The sequence below is a fragment of the Prionailurus viverrinus genome, chromosome A1, assembly GCF_022837055.1.
Source record: "Prionailurus viverrinus isolate Anna chromosome A1, UM_Priviv_1.0, whole genome shotgun sequence".
NCBI classification, from domain to species: domain Eukaryota; kingdom Metazoa; phylum Chordata; class Mammalia; order Carnivora; family Felidae; genus Prionailurus; species Prionailurus viverrinus.
In genome coordinates, this window is record NC_062561.1 from 192,454,583 (window position 1) to 192,480,860 (window position 26,278).

The 26,278-nt window shown below is 35.6% G+C and overlaps 1 protein-coding gene and 1 pseudogene across 1 annotated transcript in view; both read right to left on the bottom strand.

The window, feature by feature from the left end:
* Window positions 1–26,278, bottom strand: part of SGCD (sarcoglycan delta) — a 569,013-nt gene that overhangs the window by 464,796 nt on the left and 77,939 nt on the right. The window lies entirely within an intron of this gene.
* On the bottom strand, window positions 3,465–3,596 carry LOC125147654 (uncharacterized; annotated as a pseudogene).

The following is a 26,278-nucleotide window of genomic DNA, read 5'->3' on the forward strand; positions in this document are numbered from 1 at the left end:
CTGGAGATAAAACAAGTGAATGTTGCTGCTTATACCCTGATTGCAGTACTTGTATTTGAAATCATTTCAAATAAGTGTCCTAAATGCCTAACAGCTTACCATTTATTTTCCTTATCAAAGTAGAAATCATTCAACTGGGTAAATCAGGTGGTGTAAGTGTTACTTTTCCGCAAAACTTAGGCAAACTCTTGAGTAAACAGATGAGAGAGTCTCTCCTAGCTTTCTACTTTTCTTATATCATCTGTCAGAATGGCTAAAATTAACAACACAAGAAACAACAGGTGTTGGCGAGATGCAGAGAAAGGGGAACCCTCTTGCACTGCGGGTGGAAATGTAAACTCATGCAGCCAATCTGGAGTATGGAGGTTCCTCAAAAAACTAAAAATGAGAACTACCCTATGATCCAGCAATTGTACTATTAGATATTTACCCAAAGGACACAAAAATACAGATTCAAAGGGGTACATGATCCCCAATGTACAGCATTATGAACAATAGCCAAACTTTGGAGAGAGCCCAAATGTCCATAGACTAATGAATGGATAAAGAAGATATGGTATATATAAACAACAGAATATGACTAAGCTATCAGAAAAATTAAATCTTGCCATTTGCAATGACGTAGATGGATCTAGGATGTATTCTGCTTAGTGAAATAAGTCAATCAGACAAAGACAACTATCATATGATTTCACTCATGTGGACTTTAAGAAACAAAACAGGTTAACATATAGGAAGGAGAGGGAAAAGAGAAGAAAGGGAAACAAACCACAAGAGACTCTTAACAATAGAGAACAAATGAAGGGTTGATGAAGGGAGGTGGGTGGCAGATGGGTTACATGGGCGATGGGTATTACGGAGAACACTTGTTATGATGAGCACTGGGTGCTGTATGTAAGTGATGAATCACTGAATTCTACTCCTGAAACCAATGTTGCACCATATGTTAACTACCTGAAATATAAATAATCAAAAATAAAAATCAATTAAAAGACTGAGGCAAACTCTTTTGAGTAAAAAGATTAGAGAGTCTCTCGTGGCTTTCCAGTTTTCTTTTATCATTTGTGCTCTTCTCCCTGTTTTTGTGTCTCAATTGAAAATTATCTTCTGTCAGTTATAGTAAATACTGATTCTCAATCTCTTTATTTCAGTAGAAATTTAAATGAGACCACTGAAAAAATCAAAACTCAAATTGTAGTTTTGAAACTATAGGAAAATTTGGCATCCATTCTCTTAACAAACTGTTGGTTTCTGGTCTAGCAATAGCAGCAAGCACATAGAATGCTGAGTAAGAGGTCCCGAAGACAAAATTAAGAGAGACTCAAAATGTCATTTCATGGCACCGTATATTCTAGTTTAGATTTTCAAAGGGCAGTGTGCATTCTTTAGTATTTACTGGGATATATGATTGTAATTCTAATGATAATAAAAGTAATAGCCTTTTCGGCAGATTGTGCTAATAAGAGTTTTTCTGTCATCTCATATGTTTAGAAAATACCCTATTAATCTTCACAGTGTGACATTTTTATGTGTGGTAAGTAATTAATATTTAAGGCAGATTGGTAGCTAGATTGCTTACCACTGAGGAATATTTTCAGTCAAGAGAGAGTTATTTTACTAAAGTTGAACTTCACTAAAGTTGAACAAGCTCTGAACTGTGAAACACCAAGGTAAAAAAAAAAAAAAAAAAAAAAAAGCAAACTGTCACCTTTGACATCTAGTTAGCACTGGATTGGTTTCTAATGGCTTTAAAAGGCTTGCATGGGAAGTTATCAATTAAGTGGTCAATGATTAAGATACTTTCACAGAAATGATAAAACAAAGAGGTTAAGTGACTTGCTCACTAAAAGCGAAAGAGCCTAACATAAAATTTAACTTATCCTTATATTCTTATTTTCTGGTTTAAATGATAACTCAAGAGATTTCTACCAAGAGGTGAAGTCGTGCAGATTTTTTTGTTTTGTCTGGTTTTTGCTTGATAACAATCTTTTCCCCAAAGTGATTTCTGTGGTTAATTTGAGTTAGACTAGTTAAAACAAGACCTACTGGTTCTTATAAAACTGCCATTTCACAAAATGAAAATGTAGCCAATTGGGACTAAAATATAATTTGGAAATAAATCTCATTGGAATGTAGTTGTTATTAATAATGATGATAAGGTCATGTTGGGACACTAAAAACCTATCTGTGCTTCTGATAGTTTGTATCCTTGTTTTTAGGCTCAAATACCTCCCTCTTTTGTCTGGGACACTATTCTTCATGTTTTGTCCACTTTAAAAGGTAATTGAAGAATAATGGTTTTGTCTCCGGGGTAGGTCACCATCAGAAAGTTAATTGTGACATAGAATGCCAAATTTTTAAGAGAACAGATCTGGGTCTGAGTGATGAAAATTGAACCTTGGCCCTACCATTTACTGGCTGTGTAATGTTGGACACATATCTCTAACCTTCCTAAACCTCAGTGTTGCCATCTATACACTGGGGGTGAAAACTGTACATATATAGACTAAACAAACCAATGCAGATGAAACAGCACAGTGCTGTTGAGCAATCAACAAAAGAGAACTGTTATCATGTTAACACAAATTCATAACTTCTCTATGTTGACATTTGTTATAAAAACCCAGAATTGAAAGAAGATATGGATCATAATTGGATTCATTAATTTATGCACCAATTTTAATTTTCCCTTCATTGGATGCATACCTTATCACATATGTTGATTTATCTAAAAAGACATGCCCTGTTGTGATTACTGTTCCATTTGTGGCTGTCCTTGGACAGAAAGCAACTGTCACACAATCTACATCCTGCTGCTTTGTTGTCACGTTAGCCACAAGCCAGTCATGTCATTTAGGTTCCCCCTCTGCATTCAATCTGTCACCACATCCTGCTGTTCACTCTTCCATGGCATCACTAATGTCAGCCCCATGCTCTCCATTCTTGGAAACACAGCATTCCAGCCATTGTCTGCACAAACTAAATCCAACTTATTTTCCAGGATTCTACTTCACTGCATCAACTATTTCTTTAGAAAATCAACAGGTCCAAAGTCTTGTCCAATTTCTGAAATCCTGCACTATAAGCTTTCAATTCAAACCATGAGCAAACAAAAACCACGTACTCACTTCCCCCAACAGTCTCATTTTGGAATTCTGGGTATTGTTCTCCTATATTAAACCAACACCAGGGTAACTCTGTTTGCTTATACAATACTATCGATCTCTCATAGAACTAGTTCTACATAGTCCCATCCTTCTCAGCACCCATGCAACAATCTCCACTGATCACCTAAGAAAATTCAACTTCTTCAGAGGCTATCTATCCAAATGGCCCTGAGTTTTCACAATCCTATATTGTGAATGCTATTACTTTCAGTCCAAAGAGTCAAAATTAGTTACTTCCCATAAACTTTATCAACTCTTCCTGCCTCATCTGATAAAACTTATACATTCAAAGTAAGAAGAAACTGCCCATTGCCTACCACTTACTCCCTCTTTACATTCTTCCAAATAAATACAAGGACGAAGTTCATAGTTTTAAACTGATAAGAACAGATACTACACGTGATCTTAGCCAAAAGGCTGAGAAGTGATTAATTTCATAGCTATAATAATTAGTTTATTATTTACATTGACAGCAATACATCTTTATAATAGTACATGGGAAGATTGGAGGTTGCTGGTGAAGGTTGACCAGGGAGGCCTAACAGAATCTTCAAGACGGAATAAGTCCACTAAAAATACAAGTAAAACATGATTGACAAGAAAGGTTACCTAAATGGTGCTTTATTTTTCACACTAAGTAGAAAAAAATATTTTAAGCAGATGCACCCAACAATTTTCAAAGCAATCAAATAATGTATAGTTTTTGCTACTTCTGTCTCTTTAAAAGTCAAATAACTGTCCAGTGACTGATGAATGGATAGAGATGTGTGTGCATACACACACACACACACACACACACACACACACACACACACACTGGAATATCATTCAGCAATCAAAAAGAATTAAATCTTGCCATTTGCAACAACGTGGATAGAACTAGAGTGTATTATGCTAAGTGAAACAAGTCAGAGCAAGACAAATATCACGTGATTTCACTCATTTGTAGAATGTAAGAAACAAAACAGATGAACAAAGTAGAAAGGAAGGAAAAATAATATGAAAAGAGAGAGGGAGGCAAACCATAAGATACTCTTAAATACAGGAACAAACTGGAGGGGTGTTGGGTGGAGGGACAGTCTAAATGGGTGATGGGCATTAAGGAGGGCACTTGTTGGGATGAGCACTGGGTATTTTACCTAAGTCTTGAATCACTAGGTTCTACTCCTGAAACCAATACTACACTCTATGTTAACTAATTTGAATTTAAATGAAGAAATATTTAAAAAATAAATACTTGAGGTCTTAAAAAAATAAAAGTCAAATAACTATCTTCTTCCTGCTCTAGCATGTTTTTAAAAATAATTACGTTATTTGCTTTGAAACTTCAATGAGCATTCAAAGGAGAGCAGTCCATTTTTATGCTCCCTAAGAAGATGTGAGATTTGTAAAAATTTCAGAAAAACAAGTCCAGAATGAATCCCATTTCAAAAGCTAACCATTTTACTTCTCTCGAGGGTTCTTTAAAGTACCAACTTCTACCTGAAATTATTTATTACCAAAAAAATCAAATGTACCTCACCTCCTACAGAATAAAAACCAATAGATGATGTTGAGTATAAGAACTTGTTAAAACTTGCCTCTCCCTTCCTTCAAAAGAAAATATTAACAAATTCAACAGAGCAACTAGCATAAGGTGAATTCTCTATATGTAGGAATCTCAAAAAGTAGAAATTGTTAAAATTTCCTCTTTGTCTCAACCCATAAACACTTGCAAATACTTAAAATGTGGAATCTTAGCAGTGGATAGAACTTTAGAAATCGTCTAGCACAATACCTTTGTTCCCATGAGAACCTTTTCTACTTGACTTTTGTCTGCAGTCTGAGAACAGTTGTTTCCAATGACAGTGAGTTCATTCGTCCTGGAAGAAGCCTCGTCATTTTCTTAAATGAAAGTATCAGAACTGAAACTTTTATGCTTACATCTACTCATTGGTTCTAACTAGGCCATATGGGGCCATGAAAAATGAGCTCAACCATTTCATCATCATAGATCCTACAACAATTCCATTTCATACACATTTCAAAGTCTTCAGTTCTCTAAGATGCCAATTGTTCCAACCATTCTTGTTGAGAAAATGAGAGGAGTTAAAATAATGAGGCTGAAAATCAGTCTGATCGAGCTCTCAGTACCAGCCCTGTCCTACATGAGTTGCAGGTCCTTGGGCAAGATATTTAATCTCTATGAAACTTGTTTTCATCTGGGAATAACACCATTTAATTCACAAATTTTGTTATTAAGATTAGTAGATCCTGTATGTAATTTGCTTAAAACAAACAAAAACTTTGAAGAAAGCGTTGATATTTTCTTAATGGTTTTGTTTTACCATCGTCTCTTGGGATGTACTTCCCTATAAGCTGATAAATCTCCAAAAATAAATGAGTCTAATAAACATAATAAAATTCCTATTATTATTGAGATTACTACAGTTAGATACCCAGTCTACCATTCATACTATCACGTACTAACAATTTAAGAAACAATTCTATTTTCTGATTATTTTAAATAGATACTTCATGCCTGTATCTGAAGTTTTTGATCTGTAGTGATAAAAATCACAAAAAGCTGGTCTACTTGATAGACTCTATTGGACACACGAGTAAATTAAATAACATCAGGACATGTTAAGATTAAAGCACATGCAAACATGCACAATATCAAAATGGAACAAACTCCCTTATCTAGCTAATACTCTAGGGTATGAATCGGAAACCTAAGGTACAGATTCTGTGGCAAAACTCCAAAAATATGTATTCATAAAGGCCGAGCTTTGCAAAGCAAATAACAAAACCAGAAATGTTCCTTCTTCTCCAAACCTTGAATTACCATGATAGCTCCAGTATGTGTGAATTCTCAAATACTTATAAAAATGATACCAGACTTTAACTGAAGGCAGAAATATGTGAATATTTATTTTGTCCTATATTTTTGTCTCCAGAATTCATTGAAAATCTGTAGAAGAATAAAGCAGTCTAAGATTTCAAACATGGTAATCCTACCCCTGGGAATTTAAAGACAAAGATCGTGTGCTAAAATGGCAGCATTACACTCTCCAGTTCCATCCACGTTGCTACAAAACCGGAGAGTGTTATGCTAAGTGAAATAAGTCATAGAGAGAAAGACAGATACCATATGTTTTCACTCTTATGTGGATCCTGAGAAATTTAACAGAAGACCATGGGGGAGGGGAAGAAAAAAAAAAAGGTTAGAGTGGGAGACAGCCAAACCATAAGAGACTCTTAAAAACTGAGAACAAACTGAGGGTTGATGGGGGGTGGGAGGGAGGAGAGGGGGGGTGATGGGTATTGAGGAGGGCACCTTTTGGGATGAGAACTGGGTGTTGTATGGAAACCAATCTGATAATAAATTTCATAAAAAAAAATAAAAATGAAATTAAAAAAATAGATAAAAATGAAATAAACTGGCAGCGTTGCTACCATAGCAAAACGCACATTAATTGACTTGGCATTTTGTGAATTGTACCTCTGCATGTTTGGATCTAAAATAGTTCTCATATATAGGGTTAAAACTTTGAAAACTACAGAAGCAGACAAAATAATCAATTATTTCCACCATTACTAAGTCTTATGGCTGGCCTTAGTTGTCATTATATCAACTAAGGTCTAGATGGCAGGAATGGTATTTGTAGCTCGATCACTAAGAGATAGCAACATAAATAAGGCTCTGGCTTCTATTTTTAGTTTGACCTCAATAAAGTATTACAGAGTTACAGCTGCTTCTCAATGATTTGATTAGCTATTCAAATCACAAGGTCTCATTTTAACAGACGTGGTGATCCTAAAGCATGTGTGAAGTGTTGTGGTTTTTTTTAATGTGTGGGGATTATGCAAAAAAATAAGACATGAATGCTTTTATGATACATTAACTCAGTTTAACTTGTAGTCCAACTACCAGAATGGAAATTCTCTCTCAATTGAAGAAATTTGCATATATATGCACCCATACACATACATTTATGTATGTGTTCACTTGTCTATGTATATTATCAGTGTGTTTAGCTTTTTAATTTTACCAAATTAACTTTTTAAATATTTTTACAGTACTTTCACAACTCTTATCTAATTTTATCCTTACTATGTACGTTCCTATATATGGAAGAGGTGAATAGATGTGAGTGCCTTCAAAAGATGAAGAAATTAAAGTAAAGATCCAATACATTTCACCTGGTCACAAAGGAAGACACAGGTCTCTTGACCTACAGCTTTGGAAATCTCAACTAGATAGTATTTAAAAAGAGAGAAAAGAGACAGCAAGAAAAAAAGAGAAAAGGAGGTAAGGAGAGAGGCAGATAAAGAGAGAGATAAAAAGAGCGAAAGAGGGAAAGAGACTCTACTCAGAAACATTTATATGATTAAAGTACATTTCTTCCTTGTGGCTATCTCATTTCTTTTCCAAGCCTCTATTTTAGGATAATGGCAAGACAAGACAGTGAATAAGTATATCAGTGAGTGGACATGGGTGAATATACTACTTAGAAAACACTCTGCGAGGTCCTGTGGAATGAAGATGGAAATGTGACTAGTTTAAATATAAAGACAACATTGCATCTGTGACAACACGGATGGAACTTAAGGACACTGTGCTAAGTGAAATAAGTCAGAGAAAGAAAAATACTGCATCCTATCACTTATACATAGAATCTGAAAAAGCTGAAGTCAGAGAGTAGAACAGTGGTTACCAGACACACAGAGGTAGGGGAAATGGGGAGATGTTGGTCAAAGATTACAAGCTTCCAGTTATAAGAAAGATAAGATCCGGGGATCTAATATACAGCATAGTGGTTATAGTTAATAATACTGTGTTACATACTTGAAAGTTCCTAAGAAAATCATCTTAAATTTTCTCATAACCAATAAGAAATGGTAATTATTTGAAGTGACTGAGGTGTTAGCTAATGCTATGATGGTTATCTTTTCAAAATATAGGTGTATTAAATCAACATGTGTATACATTATAAACTTACACAATGTTATAGGTTAATCATATCTCAATGAAACTGGTAAAAAATAGGACATAGTTCTTTTCTTTAATGAAATTTATGGTCTAATAGGCATAAGCATGAAAACCATAGAAATATACTAATACAATTATTTATATTAGCAGAATGAATGTACACACAGAAAGAATAGGGAATAAGCTATTCTTTCACCCACTGGTAGAGTTTTTAAAACTACAAAATAAAAACTGTCATAGTTCTGCAAACAGTGATTAAGGAAGAAAGACCCAACTCATGACTCTGGCCTTTTCACACAAGACTCGGGTCAACTTCGCCAAGACTTTAGAAAAGTGTTCAGGCAACAATAGCCATTTCAGCAAAATGCCAATTTAGTAAATTGTAGTTGGATAACCTAAGTTTTGCCAAATAGAAAATGTTGGCCATAACATTATTACATCGCAGGCTGAAAATCTGATGAGGTTAAGTTCTATTAAACTGTTGCCAGCTTACAAGAGTCAGGTGCTAGCAAACGTATGGCAATTTTCTTTCTGTTCCAGCCTTAAAGTAAATCTGACTCCTCTTGTCTCTTTTTTTTTTTCTTTTTCTTCTTCAGACAGTGGTGTATGTAATATCTTTCATGTTGTTTGAATGACAATATTACATTTGAGTAAATATAACACTGTTATTAATGTTAAAAATTCTATTAATAGCTTCTTTCCTTCATTAGGCTAATCACTGTAATATTTTTGCCATTATTTTGATGACGAATAGAGCAAATAAAAAGATGAAGAAACAGTAAAAAAAAATCCCCCCAAAGCCATGGTGATACATACTTATTTTTATTTTACATTATTAGCTGTTATTTTCTCTGTTACTTGGTATGTATCGGTCAAAAGATTAACATCTTCACTTTTAAATTTATTTATGTTCTAGTTCACTGAAAAAAAAATTGGGGGAGTTAAATTTGGCACAGTTCAGAAGGTCAAGCAACTGTAGGTTAAACCTTTCTTAGCTATTACCTATGCAAAGAAAGATAAGCCAGAACTAATTTTTTGTACAAAAATAATAATATTTAAAGTTAAGGGGATTTAAAATCCATTTTAAGGCTGCCCCACACCTATTCCTTGTATTAGAGATTCTATGGAAGAAGAAAAGCCAAGGGGGGGAAAAAAGAGTTAATGGTTAGCTTAGAAAACTCATGGCTAGTATTTCTTCTTGCTGGTCTGTGAATGTGTGGTAATATTATACTCTTTTAGAAGATTAGGATTTTATTTTTAGGTAATCTTTAAAACCAAAATATTTCACTATACTATTAAAAATCAAATTAAATTTTTCTTCATGACTGCATAAATTAAGCCTGACATCAATACACTTTACATAAGTATATTTATAATGCCATGCCATTTTCAGAGATGCTATTGTTTAAAACACCATGCATTCTGTTTTCAATCATGTTAATACTCTTGTGGTCTTAATATTAAAATATTACATTCCTTTGATTATACTTGCTTTAATTTTTTTCTCCAGAACTCACATCATTAAAGTATTCTTTTTTCCGGAATTTCTCCAAATATATTTACCTTGTCCCTATGACAAATGTGTTTAAGAGCCTGAGACTATCATGACAGAATACAAGTTACAAAACTGCATCAAATGCATGTCTCTACTCTTGAAAAAGCTCATACTTCATTTTGAAAGTGCTAGGTATAATGTAGCACCTTATGGGTGATGGCGTAAGAGACAGCTGGGAATAAAATAAGTATTGCCTTGGCTTTATAGAGATACTTCCATAACAAACTAATCTAGTATTTCAAATTTAAGAGTTTAACTTTACAGAAGTAAAAGCAACATGACAGAAGAATATGTGTGTATATATATATATATATATATATATATATATATATATATATACATACATACACACACACACACAAAACATGACTAGTGGAGATATAATTCTAAGAGCAGCAACAATGAAATGGTATTTATCAGTAGAGAAATTGTTAAACATTTTAAGGCACATCTACAGTTGTTAGGTGTGGAGAGTCACAAGAAACTGTCCTTCAAGAAGTCCAGTCAATATTTTCATTGAAGCCAAATTGTCCCAAATCCTTTGAATAGCTAATGGGTTAAACTACACAACCCACATCCACTGGTAGCTCTCCAATGTGCTGAAATATAAGTGCTTCTAATCATAACTAAGAACTACTTAAAATGAAGGCTATGTGAGTCAACTCCAAAAGGCAGAAGAGCTACAGGGAATCAGGAGAGTTTCAGACTCATTTGATACAAATGACTTTATATTGATTATTTATCAATATATAATATCTAAAATCCAGAATAGATGTAAAGTTGATTGCATTTGCTTTCTACTGGATCACTGTATAACCAAACTCTCGAGCAGAGAAAAAAATGGAGCTTTAGTTTGTAGTGAGAAGCAGACAGACTCACTTCAAGTTCTGCATAACAAGTCTTGTATTAAAGGTGTTCTCATGTAAGAAGTCTTCTTGGATTAATTCCACCTCTTTTTTTTTTTTAATGTTTTATTTACTTTTTAGAGGGAGAGACAGAGCACGAGTGGGCGAGGGGCAGAGAGAGAGGGAGACACAGAATCCAAAGCAGGGTCCAGGCTCTGAGCTGTCAGCACAGAGCCCAATGCAGGGATGGAACCCACAAGCCACGAGAACATGACCTGAGCTGAAGTCAGACACTTAACCAACTGAGCCACCCAGGAGGCCCTAATTCCACCTATTCTACGTATTCCTTTATACAATAAGTTATAAACGGCATTTTTATAATTTATGCTCACAACTCTTCTCATGTATTTTATCTCTCTCAAGTTGAATTCCATGCTTATTAATAATGTTGAGTTTTATAGCTAACTTTTTATTATCTAAAATCATGTTTTTATGGAGGGTCTCAAAAATCCTTTAATGAATAAAATGATAGAAAAGAAATACAGTGACCACTTTTCTTACCTTTTTTATTTTTCTCAATGACAGAAGACAACTGTCAAAATGACCAGTTGCTAGAGTGACAAGTGCAACAAATGCAGATGGATCAATAAACAAAAATTTCCCCTCTACCTCTGGTTTCTACCTATAATTTTAGGAAATGGTAGCCTCTTTATTCCACAGTTTTAAAACACCTATGGTACATTATAATCAAGAGACTATATGCAATTTATATTGAAATAATTTGGGAAAAGATTTGGAAAGCTCAGCAATAATCTAATTTTGATGTAGATTTAGATATTCCCTACACAAGTGCCAAAGCTTAAATGTAGAAGGTAAAAACTGATAGCGTAATTAGAATCAAGAAAGCATTTTAGGGGCACCTGGGTGGCTCAGTTGGTTGAGCATCTAACTGTGGATTTTGGCTCAGGTCATGATTGTAGGGAGTCATGGGCTCAAGCCCAGCATTGGGCTCTGTGCTGAGCATGGAACCTACTTAGAATTCTCTCTCTCTCTCTCTCTCTCTCTCTCTCTCTCTCTCCCTCCCTCCCTCCCTCCCTCCCTCTGCCCCTCTCCCCAAATTGTGTTATCTAAAAAGTAAAAATAAATTAATAAAAAGGAATATATTTTAAATCTATAAACAGCATTAAAGATCAGCTAATCCAAACTGTTTATATTTTAGAAGTGGGAAATATTAAGATCCAGAAATATAAAATGACTTGCTTTAAGTTACAAAGAACAGTGCTAGGACCAACCAAAAGTCATGCCTCTTCCTTGCCACTTTTCTTTTCTGAATGTTTTCCTTTTAGAATTTGTGGCTTTAAAAAAAAATATATTGACGGAGTCACAAGCATCTTAAAGCCATCAGAGCATAAGTACAATGATCTCTGATGAAGAGTAGAAGGTGTCATACTTAGTCAGCTGATTTTTGCCTTTTTCAAAATGGCGGAAACTAAAATGTCCAAAAGACATTTGCAAGAAGAGACTACTCTGATCTAAATCATTCTTTCTTTAAAAAAAAAAATAATGTTTATTCAATCCTTGAGAGAGATAGAGAGACAGCATGAGCAGGGGAGAGGCAGAGAGAGGGAGACACAGAATCTGAAGCAGGCTCCAGGCTCTGAGCCACCAGCGCAGAGCCCGATGCAGGGCTCAAACTCACAAACCGTGAGATCATGACCTGAGCCGAAGTCAGATGCTCAACCTACTGAGCCACCCAGGCGTCCCCTAAATCATTCTTTCTAAACACATTTCAAAAAAAAAAAAAAAAAAACACAGTTGGCAAGCTCCAAGGGTCATGTTCACCAATAAAAGTATGTTTTATTAAAATCTTTTTGATACAATAAACATTTCAATTTAGGTCTTATCATTCCGTTTTCCTGATAATAATGCCTATAAACATGTGACTAAGTGCATTTGAAGAAAAAAAAAAACTCAATCTTTTCAAGGGCCTAGTGAGTCACCTTTGAATAATATGATGCATTTTTATGTAAAAACCAACTTTTTCCCTTTGGACATGTGTCTATATCATATGTACTACACAAATGCTCTAAGAAAGAGTGACACAAAGAAAAAGTCTTCCTTCATATGAACAAAATTATCTTTTCTCAAAGCTATAGTACACAAGATCTATTACACTTTCAGGTTAAATGCAGAAGACTTGGCAAAAATTTAATTTCTAAAATGCCACATAAAACCATTTAACCATACTCATCATATACTAATTAAAAAATATTTTTTAGGGGCACCTGGGTGGTTCTGTCAGTTGAGTGTCCGACTTTGGCTCAGCTCATGATCTCGTGGTTTGTGAGTGTGAGCCCCACATCAGGCTCGCTGCTGTTAGCCTGTCAGAGCAGAGCCTGCTTCAGATCCTCTGTCCCCCACTCTCTGCCCCTCTCAGAAACACTCTCTCAAAAACAAACATTTAAAAAGTATTTTTAATATTTCATACCTATAAGACCGTCCACATATAACGGCCTAACCAAAAATTATGTTGTTGCTGAGTCTGTAGAGAAACCAGTAAGCTCATATACTGTTAGTTGGAGGGCGTAATGATTCAACCTTAATGAAGAATAATTCTACATATCTAGCAAAACTCTATATGCATTCATCTTCTGACCCAGCAATCTAGGAGTTTACCTAAAAATGTATTTCCACAAGAATTAAACATATGCACAAAACCTTGTGGCATATTCATTGTAGCATTAATTGTGACAACAGAATATTGGGAAAAACTAAAATGTCTAATCACAGAAGACTGGTTAAATACACTATAATAACTTCATACTACAGAGTATTAGATGTACAACAGAAATGAGAAAATCTTTATGAACGAATATGGAGTGATTTCTAAAATAGGCTGGTAAGTAAAAATATCAAGGTATGAATGACTATTGTATTTACTTTTTGAGTAAAAAAGGGTAAATGTAAGCGTATGTATACATATGAATGTACATAAATGCACTTATTCAAGTGTATGTAGACACATAAGTATGTGTATATATTTGTAGCATGCATTTGAATGTACACAATATGGATAAATGAGAACATAATAAAATCTACTTATGGGAATGTCAGAACAAAGTAGAAAAAATAAAGATGAGAATAAGATTTGCCCAAGCACAACTTTTAGTTTTAATTCTAAACCTAGAAGCATTTTACACTTTCAAAAAAACTACCTTAAAAAGGTTTAAAAGTCATACCTAATATAAAGACAAAGAGCAAAGAAACTTAACTCCATATCAAATTGATGACATAACTATATATAAAAAGTAGTTAATCCACGTAACTTTCTTGGTGAGAAACATTCTAAAGACAAAGACACTGCAAAGAAATCTAAAACTTAGTATCAATAACAAAATCACAATACCAATCTGGTGGGTTTGTTCTTAGAATTACATTTTAAAAATATGTACAAGATAAGGGAAACTTATCTTGTGGGGTATATGAGTATCCTTTCTGCTATCTTTAGAATAGTGGAATAGTAGAATCTTTCAATTCTTCTGAAATCTAAAATTGTTCTAAAATACGGAAATTTATCTAAAGAAATAAGTTTACTTAAGGAAAAATAAGTGCATATGCAGAAGAACTAAGTATAATATTTGACATAGAAGAAATAATTGATCTAAAAAAATCACCAAATATCTCAAAGATAGTGAACACTCACTGAGCACTTAATGTTGTCACGACTATTGTTTTGTTATTGCATTCTGATAGATTTTTGGTGGTGGGCATTAAATTTTGTGTGACATAGTACATTCAACAGTTTCTGAGTCATGAGATCAAGCATCATAAAATCATTCAACCATACTCAGAGATCATTTTCCAAAGTTACCTTATAATTATACTCTCTATAAGGTATTACATTTATATGTATACAGACATATATACGAAGAGAAGTAACTCCTTACTGTTTTCAGGGGAGATTCACACATTACCCTACAAAAGCCTCATAGTGACTCAGCAAAATAGATAGGGCAGGCCAGGACATCTCCCTTGAACAAATAAGCAAACAAGGGTCTAGAGATGATTAAATACTTGTTCCTGTTCACACAGCTCATTTGTAATGAAGTTAGGACTAGAATCCTACTCCCTCCTAGCCCATTGTTATTCCTGACACATGCTACATCCTCACCTATACATAGGGGATTAGGATCTATTTAAGTTAACAAGGTATTGGCTTTGCAAAAATGTTACGAATTTGTTGTATTTCATTTAGGAGAAAGGTGACTCTCCTGCCCCTTTATAGAAAGTATTCTCAAGGTAAGGTCTCAGAAGATACAGTTTGCTCTACAGAATCTAGGGCATGGTGTACATTGATTAGGAAACTCACAGAAGCACCAACACAGGGGAAAATAAAATTTATAGACATTTCTCTCTCAATACATTTCTGACATTATAATAGAGTACCGTTTTATGCAATGGAACCTGTGTGATTATTTTACAAAGTCCTAAACAATCTAGCTTCATCTGACTCTTTAAACCTTGTCTTCTACTATTCTTCAGCATAAATTCTGCTCATTACCCTGATCTACTCATTGTAAATATTCATTTTGTTGCCTTTGTACCACTCTTTGCTTCTTTAGTTCCTGTTGTTTCCCACTAAAGAATCCTCTCACTAGCCCAACCTCAAAAGAATATAATGAAAGATCATGGAGTATCTCTCAGATTCTAAGCCTTTAGAAAGGCAGTAACCCGGGTGGCTGGTGACGATGCGTGCCTGGCAGTTCTTAACAGTCTATACTGAGTGTGCATTATGAGCTTTTGCTTCACCTCCTTCTGTGGATGCAGGAAGGGCAATTTATAGCAGCAAAAATCTATTGAGCACTATGAATGTAACTTAGGTAAAAATTACACGTACCCAATGAATAACTCAAGATTCAGCCTTCCTGTGTATTCTAGGAATTTTCGTGGTCTTTGGAGATCACAGTTCTGGAAATCTCTATTTCTAGATCACTCATTGCTAAAGAACACATCTGACACAAATTTACACTCTCATTATCAAACTCATCCACTGATTTTTTTGACTGGTTACTTAAACTGTATCTTGCTATTTAATTGAGATGATACCTTTCCAAATGTACATTGCTTTACAGATAAAGGAAAAGACAATTCAAAGTTGTCTCTTTCAACAAGTATCCAACATGTCATTTATGATAATCTGTATACTTGCATTTATTCTTGACAGTAATTCCATGAAGTAGTGACTGCTGTTCCTTTTTCTCAAAGAAACTAAGGCTCAGGGAAGTAATACAACTTGTGAAGGTTACGTATGCTGACACACGCAAAGGAGGTTTTAACAATGTAGGGAATTAAACTTGATCCACTGTCTACACCATCTTCTTGGCATATCATTATGTGGCATCAATCCAGGAGCCACTCTAGTTCATCTCCTATAGTGAGTGTGTGTTACCTCCTTCATTAAAGTGGAACCTCTTTCAATAAGAGTATTTCAATACTATGTACCTTATGTACATATTACATCATCTACCATGCTTAGCATATTACTGAAAACATTATAAGCCATTAAGAGGTGATTCTGACTAATACATGATTCACTTGTGATATAAAGTCAGCATCATAACCATATTTTTGGAATGGAATTTCTATTCTTATTATATGACACAAAGATATCCGCTGGTCAGCCCTGTTAGAGAAAGGTTAAACCTCTCACTTTTAAGCGGGTTTAACTTCTGAAGATTCAGGCTTAATCACAGTTGTTTAGGAAGAAAAGCCACCTCACTATCCATGACCCAATAAATTAGGATCAGAACATCAGAATTAAAAGACACAAGGAGATGACAACTTCCCACAAACCACACTTTCTGCTTTTATGGGTATCTCCAATAGCCATCACTGTAGCTATGAAATTAAGTCAACTCTCCATTAGCCAACACTTTAGTTTTGAGATTAAGTCTATAGTTGTAAGCAATGTGGAAGCCCCAAGAATGTAAGCTCAATGGGGACTTAGTCTTCAAAATAACACATGATATTCTTATCTTGGGATCTTTCTCAGTATTTTTTCCCACTTTGACAAGTTTCTATTTCCAGTCATACAAATGTAATCATTACATTAAAAAAAAAATTACCCCTTCATGTTTATGTTATGTCACAGTACTAAATGGAGCACGGGGCTCAATTCCAAATACCTAGGTCCTATAGTGTATACTTCCATTAGTTAACTGTGATATTGGACAAGTTATTTCATTACTTGGGTTTTTGGTATCCTACTGGATAAATGGAGACATTTGCACCAAAGAACTGAAAATCTTACTCCTAACTGGAAGTCTTCCTGAATACTGTATTATTTTGAGGGAGTTTAGAAATAAAATGGCAACAGAGATTACATAATTTCCACCTTCACTTTTCTAGTGTAAAGCATACTGTGTTGTAGCGTATGTTCAATAAACATGGGATGACCATATATGTGAGTGAGTGAATACATGGCTGGAATATAGAACCATTAAACATCTTTACACTTTCATGAATTTCTAAGTGTATAGTCTCACAAACATGGAAATTTGTCCAAACCTGTCCTCTTGATGCTACCCTGTTTATCCATGTCAAATATCAAACTTCACAAGAATTACTCCTTTGTACTTCTTTACTTATAGGGTCAATAGGGGAATATGATTACAATGTGGTCCTAACTAACTTAGTGATTTAGAAAAAATTAAATTCTAAGTACCTAAAATCTAGGCTTGATCTCCAAATAGATTTTTTTAAAGGAGAATGTTGACATAATGTGAGCAAACAAATGGAAGTGGAAATGCCACAGAAAATATAGAAACTATACGTAGATAAAATTACATGGGCATTTATATGCAAAATTAGAGTATGGTTTCCCCAGGTGGCCTCCAAAGCACACTGTTTTGGAAAATTCCCATAAAAAAAAGATTTTTATGATCAGATTATTTGGGATGTGATGTATCATTTTATAACCTTCTGGAAAGTCCTGAAGCATTATAAGTGTATGAAAGCTTTGAAAAATCTCACTTCGTTAAATGTATTATTTCTCAAACTTGCTTGACCATAGAATCTACTTTCTATAGAAGACAACAATTAAAACATTTTCAACCACTATTTAATAGAACACACTACTAAGCACAAGACATAAAGAAAAAAACCTAGCAGAGCACATCCTTACCCTTGACCAAATGCATTAAAGCCACTCCTAAACTGCAGTCCTTTTAATTAAAAATAAACAAAAGAACCTCTATTTCATTATATTATCCATGAATATATCTAGTACTCCACTTTCTATCTTGATCCTGACACCCCTGGGTGACCTTACATGATATAGACAGTGAATCTGTGTCTTCAAAATCTTGGAGATATAACATTATTTTGAACCACAGACCTCTTCTCTAAATGGAATGCTTTAGCAGAGACTTTGAAGGGCTTTTCCAATATGAATGTTTCTCTAAGGCCTTAGTTTCATCACTGAGGGTCAAGGAATCTCGGTGCTAAAAACAAATTACAACTGCAAGACTATATCATTAGCCTCACACCTCTTTCAATTAACTCAAGAGCCATAATAAAGATCAGAATCATTCACAACTCAGAGGCTATATAAGCAAGAATCATAGTGGTAAACTCAAACCTGTGAGCCAGTTTGGCTTTCATTCATTCACTGCGAAAGTATTTATTGTAAGCCTAGTAAGTATGTGCTGGTAACTGAACTGAAAACAGTACTGAATTCTGAGGAATCAAAGAAACATTAACGCAGTATGACAAGTTCAACACTGAGGAAGGTCACAATCAAGAGACTGTTTTTTTTTTAAATGTATGTTTGTTCATTTTTGAGAAAGAGAGAGCACACACGCATGGGGAAGGGGCAGAGAGAGAGGGAGACAGAGGATCCAAAGAGGGTTCTGCACTGAACAGAGAGCCAGAAATGGGGCTTGAACTCAGAAATCCCGAGATCATGACCAGAGCCAAAGTCAGATGCTTAACTGACTGAGCCACCCAGGCACCCCAAGAGACTGTTTAAATAGTAAGGCTTAGAAAGGAAACCCCTAGGTGATGTCTTTCCTGTAACAAGGAGGTGCTCAGAGTATTAATAATGTTTTGAAGTTTGTAAATGAGTGCTGTTTAGAATTAGGTCATTTAAACCTGGATACTGTTTGCAATACAACAACTACAACAACAACAACAACAACATGAAATTCTTTCACTGAGTGGACTCAGAGAGGCGTTTTCGAAGTCAGGACTGCTCCAGGAGTCGCTCAGAGGGCGGCTCCCCTGTGGCCTCATTAGCGGACTCTCATAAGGTACACACAGAAGCAGTGTCCTAGATTCCCACACACCAACTCTGACATTTATAAAGCACTTGCAGTCCTGACAAGATAAAAAACTCAGCATTCTTTCAAATCTCATAATAACTCCCAAACATGCCTGGCTCAGGCTGAGAAACTGAAAAGTGATAAAGCACTTATTAGATTTAAAAACACACACGTGTGCGCGCGCGCACACACACACACACACACACACACACACACACACACACACACCTTGGGGACTATGGGCTTGTCCACTTGCCTCCTGCAGCACGAAGCATTTATTTGGTTTTAATAACACATTTTCTCCTTAGCAAAGGCTCATTGCATTTTACCTCCCAAACTAGACTCATCTGCAATTACTATGGTCCTATGATATTGGCACATTTACCAACAGACGGCGGCTTTCCTGTTAAACTGTGGGCTTCCAACCAAAATCTCCTGTGGCTACACTTTAACGTCAGTGTGAGACATCTTGGTGTCACGTTGTACAGTGACTGGAGCCTTCCTCATTGCTAGAGTGGGCGTGAAGAACGTGTGGCAATGTGTTTACTGAAACTATGTTCTGGGCTGCTGCTTGCACAAAGATGATACTCTGGGTTTCTTAGTTTTTCAAAATAGTGAACATACCGTTTTTAAACATAAACATGATAGCCGAAGTTTATTGTGTACTTACGTGCCATGCCCCGTCATTATTTTTTATTGTGGTAAAAAAACACATTACATTTACTGTCTTAATTTTTAGGTGTACGAATCAGTCAAGTATTTTCACATTGTTGTCCAACCGATCTCTAGAACTTTTTTCATCCTGTAAAATTCAGGGGTGACTGGGTGGCTCAGCCGGTTGAGCATCCACCTTCAGCTCAGGTCATTATCTCACGGTTGGTGAGTTTGAGCCCCACATCAGGCTCACTGCTCTCAGCACGCAGCAGGCCAGAGTCTGCTTCTGATCCTCTGTCTCCCTGGCTCTATGCCCCGCCCCCCCCATGGTGCTATCTAAAAAACAAAAAAATAAACAAACAAAACTGAAATTGTACACCCATTAAATACTAATTACCCCTTTGTCTCCCCTAGCCCTTGGAAACCACTTTTCTGCTTTTTGTGTCTATGATTTGGGAGGCTTTAGATACACTTTATGAACAGAATAATATGGTATTTGGCCTTTTGTGACTGAGCACACTGTCCTCAAGGTTCATTTATGTTGTAACATGTGACAGGAGTTTTTACTCTTCTACTTTGTAAAGGCTATATGATATTCATGTATGTGTGTGGTGTATAAATCATGATCTACATACACACACCCCCACACACAGGAATATTGTGCATATTACATTTTCTTTATACATTCATCTGCCAATAGATATTTGGATTGTTTCCACCTTAAGGCTATTATGAATAATGCAACAATGAACACAGGTGTGCAAATATCTCTTCAAGATCTTTCTTTAAATTCTTTTGGCTGTATACCCAGAAGTAACATTGCTAGATCATATGGTAATTCTACTTTTAGGTTGCTTTTTTTTTTTTGAGAAAACTTCATGCTATTTACCATAATGGCTGCACCAGTTTTCATCCCCACCAAGAGTGTAGGATTCTAAAAATATGCATCTTTTCCAACATTTGTTCTTTCTGTCTTCTTGATTGTGGTCATCCTAAGGGACTTAAATGATATCTCATAGTGGTTTTGATTTCTATTTCTCTTATGATTATGTTAAGCATCTTTTCATATGCTTTGGCCATTTATATACCTTCTTTGGAGAAGTATCTATTCAAGTCCTTTGCCCATTTTTTAATATGGATATTTTTATTGTTGTTATTGAGTTGTGGAAGTTCTCCATATATTCTGCATACTAACTCTTATGAAATATATAATTTGCAAATATTTTCTCTCACTCCATAGATTTCCTTTTCACTCTCTTGATATTTCCTTTGATGCACAGAAATTGTAAGTTGATGCAGTCCCATTTGTCTATTGTCTGTTTCCTTGGCTTTGGTGTCATTTCAAGAAATCACTGCCAAATCCAAAGTCCTGAACATTTCCCCTATATTTTCTTCTAGGATTTTTAGAATTGTAGGTTTTATGTTTAGGTCATTAATACGTGTGTGTGTGTGTGTGTGTGTGTGTGTGTGTGTGTATGTATGTATGTATGTATGTATGTATGTATATATCATAAGGATCCAATTTCAGTTTTCTGCATATAGATATCCAATTTTCTCAGCACCATTTATTGAAGAGATCTTCCTTTCCCATTGTAGTCTTGGTACCTTCGTTGAAAATCATTTGGCCATATGTGTTAAAGTTTACTTCTGGACTCTATTCTGTTCCATTGGTCTACATATCTATCTTTATGCCAGTACAAATATTTATTATTATAGTTGGGTCTTAGGTTTTGAAATCAGCAAATATGAGACCTTCAACTTTGTTATTCTCTTTCAAGAGTGCTTTGACTATTTGGGGTCCCTTGAGATTCCCTATGAATTTAGTATGCTCTTCTCTATCTCTGCAAAAGACATCACTGGGATTTTGGCAGGTGTTGCACTGAATCTGTAGATCATATTAGGTAGTATGGACATTTTAACCATGTTAAGTCTTTCAATCCATGAGCACAGGTTGTCTTTCCATTTATTTATGTTTTCTTTTATCGTATTTACATCATATCATTTTAATAATCCTTTAGTAAATTCCTAGAATATTAAAGTAAATCTGTAGGCAATATGATTCTTAATCCAAAACCCTATTAGCTGAAGTCCAAGAAGCTTTGAAAATCGATGAACACACACACACACACACACTCAAGAAATAGACACAATTTTTAATTTATGTATCCCATGGAGTAAGATAAAATATCGATGGCATTCATTAATGAGTCTTATATTCATTCAGCACTAAAGCATCTAATATGCATGGTACATCTAATGTGCATGGTACTTGGGATACTGAAGTCACAGTGAGTGAGAGCCCTGCCTTCATAAAGTTTCTGGATTTTCTGTGGGTAAATGATCTATAAAAGCTCAAAATTATTGCTAATCCAATGCCATTATTTCTTTTTACAGTTAAATCCTGCCCAGATTGAAAGTAAAATGTCTTTCTTTTCTTGCAGTCACCAACAATCATCAATATTGCTGGCTTTAAATAAAATCATGCAAATTTGAATTGAATTCCCTTTGCTGCTAATTCTTCCTCTTCCCTTTCCCCTCCATTTCTGTCTTCCCTGAATCCACATACCATTGTAGTAGTGCTTTATTCTCCAGTGTCATTCTTCAAAAAGGACGGAATCAAGGCATGAGGAGGTAAAGTAATTTCCCAAATGTGAGAAACCCAAAAGCCAGCAATAAAACTTTGAAATGGGAAGTTTCCAGACTCCCAGTTCTGTGTTCTTTCTTACTTGTACCTGTGATTCTACTAATAGGAGCACTCACAAAGGAGTACAGGTTGGTGAGATAGCAACTTGCCTAAGAGAGGCCATTTCCTGAAACCCATGTGTATGGGGTACTAAATAAAGGACTATGAGTACCTCATTTAATTTACTCCTTCAGGACTATGCGAGGCAGACACCATTTCTGTTCTTGAGTCAAAAATTGCCAGAAGGTTGCTTTTGAGCCAACAACTAAAGTAAACAAATCAGAAATCTCTTTGGGTCTCAACTTGATCTTCTTCTTTGGAAGTGACTGGACTAGACAAAAGACAGTAAGCCAGCTTGATCTCAAACTCTTGGTCCACTCAAATGGCATAGCCCTCTAAAGCTAAGTGTTGAAAAGCCCTCAAAGATCATATCTAGGCTCACAAGCAAAAAGTTCAGATTTATTATTTTTTTTTTCCACTGAGGCTATAAGAGGTGTGTGTGCATGTGTATGGGTAGGCATGTGTGTCTGTATTGAGGTAGTAGGGTTACTGCCCGTGTGCTACATTTTTTTCATGCCAAGGAGATATTGCAGCCCTCATTCACTGGAAAGTCCCAATTCTAACCTTATATACCACACTCATGTACTACAAGTCTTTAACTTTCTCAAAATTGAAGCAAAGATGAGGACTCTGTCACACCTCAAATAAGACTGAGAAAGATTTCCTAGCAATGTCAATTAAAATGCCAGTAATAATAAATATTTGTGCCATTTGAGTCCTCAGTACAACTAAAAGGAAACCATTAGCCCTTTCACATAGAGGGCCATGGGCCACACACAGAGACATTTCTGGAAGGTAACAGAGTAAAGAGCAAGAGGCGGAAAGCTAGAGCCAAATTCCAAACTACTCACTCACTGATTCCAACCACTCCAAGCCTCAGAATCCTTATCAACACAGTGGGGAACATAAAAGCACATATTCCATATGAAAGTTGGGAAAATTAAGTTAATAAATACAAAGCGCCTAATACGGTATCTCACAATCCAAGTACTCAGTAAATTATTACTGAATAAAGAAGAATACATTTATTTCTAATGTGAGTACAAAAAACATTATGTATACCCAAATTACACCATTTGTACAAGGCCAAGTTTCTACTTGGATCTGCTCCAAGAACTCCTAGACTACTTATCTACCTCTACTGTCTGCATCTCTCCTTATGAGTAAAGATCATCTTTTATGTTTCCTTTGCTTCTTTCACAGAAACAGAAGTCACCTGGGTGACTCAACCTGTTAAGGATCTAACTCTTGATTTCACCTCAGGTCATGATCTCATGGTTCATGGGATTGGAGCCTCACATTGGGCTCTGTGCTGACAGCATGGAGCCTGCTTGGGATTCTCTCTCTCAACCTCTCTCTCTGCCCCTCTCCAACTCGTGCTCACTTGCTCTCTCTCAAAAAAACAAAACAAAACAAACAAAAAACACTACTTTTTTAAATGAATGTAAGAATAAACACAGCCCTAAAGAAGAAGGAAAAAGAAAAACAGATGTTGGTGTTCTTAACATAGAAAATATCTACCTGACTTTCAATGTTTGTGTTACATTTACAAAGGGAATGTAAGATGAAGCGGGGGAGGGAATAGTGAGGTGAGGAGGCAAGAAGTGAAAGCCAACATGTTTAGGATCAGAAAAAGGAGAGGTTTACCTTCCTTCCTCCGCTCATCCTTTCTGTCCTGCTATAGTCTGTCCACTCAAAATTCGTATGTTGATATCCTAACTCCCAAGGACAACGGTATTAGAGGTGAGGTCTTTTGGAGACATTTATCTCATGAGAGTAGAGCCCTACTACTAGGTAAGATTAATGTTCTTATAAAAGAGACTCCACAGACCCCTCCCTAGGACTTTCTACCATGTAAGAACACAGCAAGAGGGAGCCAATTAGGAACCTGACATGACCTGAGCCGACATCAGATGTGTAACCAACTCAGCCCCCTAGGTACCCCTGTGTTGTTTGGTTATAGCAGTCCCATGACACATCCTTCCTCACTTTTTCCTTCCTTTCTGGCTGTGTCTTGGGGGTAATGGTAATTCACGTTGATTATTTAAAGAATAAGAGAACAGGGCACCTGGGTGGCTCAGTCGGTTAAGCGTCCCACTTTGGCTCAGGTCATGATCTTACCGTTCGTGGGTTTGAGCCCAATGTTGGGCTCTGGGCTGACAGCTCAGACCCTGGGGCCTGCTTCAGATTCTGTGTCTCCCTCTCTCTCTATCCCTCCACCACTCATGCTCTGTCTCTCTCAAAAATAAATAAATGTAAAAATAAAAAAGAATAAGAGAAAGGGAACATGAGAGAGGAAAGAACCAACATGCCCAAGTAAACAGGCACAAAAATCATATGTAATTAATATTTACAAGCAAAAGAAAAAAAGTACAATTTTCATAGCAGTAGGCTTAAAATTCATTGAACAATATAATGCTTCATCTTTCTATTTGGCCTTGATTTTCCACTCTCCATCTCTTATTAATCACTTTTACTCCTTTGGCTTTCTTTCAGCCCTAGTACAGCTATAAAATAGAAAAAGAAAAAAAATAAACATGGAAATAAAAATTATTTAGTTCTAAATAATTAATGGAGATTTTAGTAGGTGGGAACAAACAGTAGTTCAACAGATAATTTTTAAAATATAATCCAAGAGAATGCTGTGAAATAGGTGAGAAAACTGTTTTCCAACTCTTCATATGGTTGTCTCAAATTAATTAGTGAGGGCTGGGAAATGTGTATCCTTACTCATTGCTAGTGGAAATGTCACTGAGACACCATTTCTTGAGGGCAAGTTGGCAGCATACATGAAAAGGCTAAAAAAAGATCTGTACACTTTGACCCTTCAATTATTCCTTTAGGGAAAATTTTCTAAGGGAGTCATTAATAATTTATGCAAAGATTTACCTACAAGCAGATGTAAAAGGCTTAACTTTTATATTGAAAAATGAGGACCAGACATTATAAATGTCTGACAGTGGAGGAATATTTAAATAAATCACTTTTTAGAACCAGGTATTGAGAGAGGATTCATGCCATGTGTAGATGTTCATAATAGATTAAGTACACAGGATAGATCATGAGGCATTGAACACCCCATATGACATTTTAATAAAAAATATGGGAAGGTCCTTTTTTGATAAATGCAAATTTCTTATAAGGTTTAAATCTGAAAAAAACTGTTTTATCCATAGTTAGGTGTGCTGACATGGGTTTTATTTCCATCAAACTAAAATATGTCTTATACTCCTAACTGAATGTAGTCTTTCACACATAATCTTCGATAATATATTTCTAGCATTCGGGTCACATTACTAATTTTTGTTCTTTCCCTTAAAATGCCATTTTTACATTTTCCTGAGCTCCAAATTCTCCCCAAATTATGTATCCTTAAACTCATGGCCAACAGGTATATTTTAGTCTTAACATTGAGCTTTAAATGAGGAGTAAATGCCCACAATATTAAACAGCTGCATCAAATAGTGACATGCAGAGATTGCAATCCTGAAATGATTGATCAGTTGCCTGGTAGACAGCAGCATCTTGATACTAGAGTCTAAATGTCAGTACTTCAGGGATGCATCAAGTCTACGTTTGGTTTGTGAAAGATACTTTGGGGTCTCGTGAGTAATGTTCAAGCAAAGATGAAAATTCAAAGAGTGAAGAAATATGATATGTGAGCATATCAGTCAGGGTCCATCAATTCTTTTAACACATATAGTTTAATCTATGAAAACTGTTCAAGAGATATAGGAGAACTGGAGAGGCAAAGGGCAATATGTAGGTATCACAATGGTAGAAACCACACACAAAAGGTGCAGCCCCTAGGGCGAGACAAACACAAAAATGAAATTGGAAGTATCAGAAATGAGAACAGGAACCATTTTATTGATACTCCACACTTTGTGTCTAATTTTGTCCACAGCCATGTTCTTAGGAGCACTTTTGACCAAATTTCTGTTGTTCTATTGATAACCATGAAACTGATCTGTTTCTTATTCTGGCAACGGTAAAGGAAATGTCTCATGGCTGAAAG